Genomic DNA, 6679 nt, shown 5'->3' with positions numbered 1-6679 from the left:
GAAGGAAGACCCAGTTGCAGAGAAATTTTAGTCCAGCAACATGTCTGCTCTGACAAGGGATTATATCCAAAGACCTTTTAGGTCTGTGTGATCCAGCTTGAACGAAGTCACAACGCACATCCCTCTGGCTGGAATGCAGACACATGCCCTTAGTACACACCTTTAATCCCAAACATTGATGTCTAGTTGAGGGGCAGACAAAGTGATGAATCAGAGAAAATTTGACAGAATGAGTCAGAGATAAAATACATCCAACTCTCACAAAAACAGACAGGAAGAAGAGGCTACCTAAGAGCAGTGCAGGGAGAGAGAGAGAGAGAGAGAGAGAGAGAGAGAGAGAGAGAGAGAGAGAGGCAGGTGAGTTCAGTTGAGTTTGTGCAGTCAGTGCCCTGCAAGTGGTGGAGTTCAGAGGCAGTTTGGGAGTTCGGAGGCAGTTTTTCCAAGCAGAGCAATACAGTCAGAAGCCAAAGGAAACCAATTTGAATCAGTCAGATTGGAGAAAAGTTTTGAGCCAGACAGCTGAGTTGAACCAGCCAGCCAGAGTTCAGAAAGAACTAGAAAGGATGAGCTTAATCAAAAGTAAGTCTTGGAGGCTGAAAATGTTCTAGGCCTAAGTTAGCAGAGAGAGGCTGAAAGCTGAAGCCTTTAAGGTTCGGGCTTACAGAAGATTAGATTGTATGGAGGCTAGAAGCTTCCAGGCCTAGGCCCAAAGATAGTCAGACAGAAATGCTCTGGCCTCAGCCCAAGCCACTTACTCGAAAAATTTGGGTACAGCTCTCATCCCATCAGAGGAAATAAGAACAACATGTACACCCATCCTGTATGTAGAAGGCAATATCCATGGACTGGGGTCCCCAGATGAACGAAAGCGAGAACTGAGCATCAGCCTTCATCTCTCTCTGCTTCTCGGCTACGATGCAATGAGCCAGCTACTCCTGAAGCCATGCCTTTCCAGCCATGGTGGACTACATCCTTGGATGTGATCCAGAATCGGCTCACCCTTCCTTAAGTTGCATCTGCTCCGTATTTTGTCACAGCAACCAGAAAAATAACTAATAGAAGATTGTTTTGTCATAATTATGGTTAGTGTTTTGGTAAAATCTGGTTTGAGTTTCCCTAAAATCTAGGGAGCCTTTCAAATGCCAGGCAAATACTCTGCCACTGAGCTATATCTTCAATGTGAAGGTCTAATTTTGAGAGAAGAGAAAAGATTCCAGAAGCTGAAAGAGAGAGCTGCTAAGTCTGGTCTCATTGCTTTAGATGCCAAGAGGGAGAGCTGGCTGGCAGTCTATCTTTCCTGCCTTACTCTGTCCCTCATGGTCTGTGCCCATGCAGACAATTATCTGCTTCCTCAGCCGGGAGGAAGCAGTCTCATTCTCGTTGAAGACTGGGTCATCATCATGCAAGGTCGCCTGACAAGCCAAAACCCTATATGGGCCGTCTCCAACTTCGAAACAAAACTACCTTTTTAGTAGAGACTGAGAGTGAAGGTGAGAGGCAGCTGTTCTCTTCCCTCTGTCTCTGCCAGGAACTGGTTCCAACAGAATTCCCATCACTCGGGTGTCAACAATTCCCAGGTGCTCAATTCCCCTTTCGAAAATGGCATAGTAGGGGCTGGAGAGATGCCTCCGCCATTAAGAGCACTGGTTGGCCTTGCAGACATCCAGGGTTCAGTTCCTAGCACCCACATGGCAGCCCATAATATTCTGTATCTCCAGTTCCAGAGGGTCTCACACGCTCTCCTACCTTCTGCATGCACCAGGCACACAAGTGGTGCACATACACACATACATGCAGGCAAAACACTCAGACACATAAAAATAAATAAAGCCTTACAACGACAAGCTTGCGCCTAACCCCTGAGCATCCTCCTGTAGACTTTGAATCATGCTTAAGCACACTTACGTTGAAATAGTTGCCTACTTTATACACTTAAATACTTTATATTTTATACTTCAAGATTGCTCATAATATTTAGCACAATGTAAACACCTTGAAAATGGCTCTTATTCTGTATTATTTAAGCAACTTACTGTTGCTTAAATACGTCAAGTCATGTACAATGCTTTCTAAATAATTTTAGCCCATAGTTGATTGAACTATGGACCTGAAATGCCTAAATGTGGGAGACTAAGCTCATATCCACAATTATCATGGGCAAAGTTATAGGAAACAACCATCTTCCCAATTCAGCTACTTTTCTATGACATGGTCCTCTCCTGAGTTCCCTACAGCCTAGCCTTCAGTCTGACCTTAGGGGGATGCTTCGTCAACTAATTTTAGCTGCTCAGTTTGACAATTCGGGAATATCTGGTAACACTGTAGAAAATCCTTCCTTGTGCCCCAGTAACCCCACCTCTAGGTACACAGCCTATGGAACAAGATTCTCACATGGGTCTCAGCAAAGATGTACATTCTAGCATTTTCCGTAGTAAGGAAAATATGCTTATAAAACTGTAGTTAAGTAAATTAGGGTTATTTGTGCCGTGTGATACAAGGGAGCAGCTACAACAATTGAATTAGATCTGCTAACATCAACAGGAATTAATTACAAAAAAATGCGTCTAAAAATGTTTAAGTTTAGAAGTTGAATGTGGAGCTCGTTGGTAAAGGGTAAAATTATGTTATTAGTAGGGACCTTTTCTGCTACCCCTCTCTGCTCCCAAATAAATGATAGAGGGGCCGATTATATTTATTCAACAAGCTTTAAGCTCTACAAAACTGGGCAGATAGTCATCTATTCTAACCCAGTTATGCTAGTCTGGCTGCCTCCTGGCCAGGTGCCCTTTTACCTGCCATCTCAGTCTTGCCTTGGCCTTCTGCTGTATCTCTTTGTCCTCACAGGGAATTCTTCATGGTGCCTTCTCCTTCTTCTTCTTCTTCTTCTTCTTCTTCTTCTTCTTCTTCTTCTTCTTCTTCTTCTTCTTCTCTCTCTCTCTCTCTTTCTCTCTCTTTACCTGAGATCCCCCAAGACCGAGAAAGGAAGTCCTGCCTGCTCTCTCCTCTGTGCAGTCATTGGCTCATAAGCCTCTTTATTAACCAATCAGAGATAATTGGGGAGCAATGTTTACACAATAGTGAAACAGAAGATTCTTCAATGATCAAGACAATGCCCATATCTGGACTGTAACCAAATCTCAGAGAACAGAAATCAGCATCTGAGTGCACAGGGCACAAGACCATCCCCTAGTAGTAGACAAGAAGTCCTGGATTCTATTCCCAGCACCACACACATCCTTAACCATGCAGTGAGTTGTGAAGTAGAAGCTTTAATGTGTGCTTGTAAAACAGTGGTTCTCAACCTGTGGGTCACAGTCCCTTTAAGACCATTGAAGATATCAGATATTTACATCAAGATTCATAACAGTAGCAAAATTACAGTTCTGAAGTATCAGCTTAATAATTTTATGGTGGGGTCACCGCAACATGAGGAATTGTATTAAAGGGTCACAGTGTTATGCCCAAGTCTTGCAGACCCTAAAGACCACTAAGCAGCCTTCTGATGTAAATGCAGTAGGGTCTTTCTCACAAGCTTGCGCTTGGGCCCACACCATCACCGATGCAATGGCTCTCCAGTGTAGAGCACCGAGCTCAAGGAGAGAGGGGTTTTTTTTTATTTAGGGTTACAGCAAGATTTGGAACATTCCAGTTTGGCAATTCTATGATTGATTGACATTTAACAAATATCAGTATCCGTAGGGCCAAACCATAATCGTTTGTCCGGAGGGCCAAACCCCAAAGAGCCAAACCGTAATTGTTTTACTCATTCTATTGTAAAGAACACCTGGGTAAACTTCAGGTATTCACTGATTAGCCATTGCTAGGGGTAATGGTTAACTGTTACCAGAGGAGAGTGGTCAAAGCACATTTTTGTGGGCTTTATGCCTAGATCATTTACTCCTAAGACAGGGTTTCTTCTTCAGAAATGGGATTACACAGGCCTCACATTAGGAAGGTTGAGAACCACTGATGTAGAATATGCCACAAGGGTTAATAAGAAAAGTCTAGCTCCAAAGAATAGTGCATACTCTTTGGGCATTGTAAGGATAATTTTAATGAAGAAGAAACATAGATTACACTGTTATGATATTAGTTCCCTCTGATAGGAAGGGAAGAAAAAAAGAAGAGAGTGGGGAGATAGAGGGATAGTGTATGTAACTATACTACCACATGGAAAGAGAAAAGGGGGGAGAATAAAGAGAGAGTACATGGGTGTTGATTGGATTATTGGGCTATTTTTGTTGTTTAGTTTTCTCATATATTTAAATTATGCTAAATTTTTAAATTTTTAAATGATGGACATGATTGAGAGGGTAGCTCAGTGGTTGTGTGCTTGTCTGGCATGCATGAGGCCCTTGGTTTAATTCTCAGAACCACTTAAAGAAAAGAAGGCAGAAAAAGAGGGAGAGAAAGAAGGAGGAGAGGGAACAGAAGAAAGAGAAGGGGAAAAAGTGGAGGGAAGGGGAAGAAAGAAAAAAAGGAAGTCAGGGAGGGAGGGAGGGAAGGAGCAAAAGAGGCAAATGAAATGATAGCTAACCCACCAGTAAAGGGACCTCACTCCCACAGATGAGGCGCCTCTCTTCTCTGGGAGCCTCTTGTATTTATTAATGACTCATGTACAACTAAGTAATCCTAGAACGCAAGGCTAATAGACATCTCTCCTTGTTCCCATACAAGCTCATCTCCAGTGTCGTACATGTGCACCGTCTTTGCTCTCTGCCAGATGACATGAGCCCCAGGAAAAAGGATAAGAGGGGAAGGGGGAAGCATCAAACCGAAGCCTGGGAAGATGTGAAGAAATGCTCTCATTGCAGCCCACTTTGGAGCATCCTGTGTCTCTGTCACCTCAGGCGTTCTGATTCACTCTGAGCATCTCCTCCAGACACAAGTCATTTAGCCAGCCGACAAGAGGAACAATTACTGCTGGCTTAAAAGATTGGTTGATTTCTCTGGCGTCTATTTGCCTGCAGTCCTGGCTTTCTGACAAATCAAGTCAGATCAATTTGTACCCTAAAAAATAAATGGGTGGATGTGATTATTTTCTGGTTCAACAGAAAAGCATTTCATTTCAAAGGGCGGTTGCACATTTCTTCTGAGAGACACTGAGAACAGCCAGGCCTGTGGAGAGCAAACAGTGCAGTCTCAGGAGGACGAATGGCTGCTGCCGCTTCTCAACTGCATTCTGGAGGGAGAGATGGGAAAGTGAGAAAGCAGAAAAGTTTTCACTGACAGGGGCCTCTACATGGCTCACGTTTAAGGAATGTTTTCTTTGCCTCCTCAGAAGCAGCGAGTCTTTTAAAACACCTGCTATAGGTTTCAAAGGAACGAATCCCAGTTCTACTGGCAGCAAGTTCTAGAAATGTTAGTCTCTTTTATGGGCTAAAGCAGAAAGGTTACTCAGCCTGGAAGTTCAAGAACAGCCAAGAGCAACACGTGAGAAGAAAAGATCACAGAAAAAAAAAGTTATCAAGGAGGGGCAGGACAGCTGGGGAGTGACTCGGTTACTAAAAGGACATGGCAGCAAGTGCCTGTAACCTCAACATTGTGAAGGCCAAGAGCTGGCAATCCCTGCAAACAGCTCATCGCCCAGCTGGCCTAGCCAAGAGAACATGCTTCAAGTTCATTGAGAGACCTGCCTCAAAATAAGTGCCGGGGATCATTGCCGAAGAGAGGGCAGAAAGATTCTAAGAGCCGGAAGTCGTGGATGCCACTGCAGTGAAGCCTTATTTGCTGAAAATGACAGTCCCTGCGCAATGACAGTCACTGGAACAGCATACACCACACCGGTACAAGGTCCAGCCAGCCAAAAATCCCGGCACTCACGAAGTCCCACCTGAGAAGCTATTAACAATTGATGGCTGCTGGGGGGCAGAAAGGTGTTTTTAAATTAATTCATGTGTTTACTCACTTTACATCCCTATCATAGACCCCTCCCTCCTCTCCTCCAGATCCTACCTTCTCTCCCTCTTTCCTCCTCCCCCCAGCCCCAGCTTTTGAGGTACAATGATGCCCCGCCTGCACGGTATGTTAGGCAGTGGTGGCGCAGAGCCTGGGGGAGTAAAACCACCAATATCTCACTTGGCTTAAGGTCTACTCCATGAGATGGAACTCATTCCTGACACTGCTTGGGTGACCAAGAACCTGAGACTAGATAGCCCAGCGTCTACCTAGGGTAAAACCAAATACTACTGTTCTAAAAAATAAATGCAATAAAATGACTCCTGATGACATTCTGCTATCCACATAGATCAGTGTCTTGCTCAGTCATCATCAGTGAAGCTTCTTCCTTCTACAGCAGATACAAGAAAATATAGATACCCACAGCCAGACAATATGCAGAGAGTGAGAGACCTTGGAACAGTCAACCTTAAGCAAAACGTCTTCATCAAATCCCTCTCCTCAAGGCTTAGGAAACCCTGTGGAAGTGGAGGCAGAGGAGATGGAGGACACCAAGGAAATAAGGCCATCATAGCCTCCTGGGCGTAGGGAAAGAGAGGCTGGAGGAGGTGTTCTGTTATAGGGCTGAGGCTGGGGAATTGGAATTGGAGGCCAAGGTTAATGAAGACTGTCTTCTGTGGCCAGTGGGTTTCCAGGTATAGAGTGCCTCCATGAGTTGGGAGCTGAGATAAAGGGATGGGATGAGGGAGGAAGGCTGCATTCCATGAGGAGTTCCATGAGA

Source organism: Psammomys obesus, unplaced genomic scaffold, assembly GCF_907164565.1.
Source record: "Psammomys obesus unplaced genomic scaffold, mPsaObe1.curated_primary_1811, whole genome shotgun sequence".
Classification (NCBI taxonomy): Eukaryota; Metazoa; Chordata; class Mammalia; order Rodentia; family Muridae; genus Psammomys; species Psammomys obesus.
Note: the sequence above shows the minus strand (reverse complement) of the source record.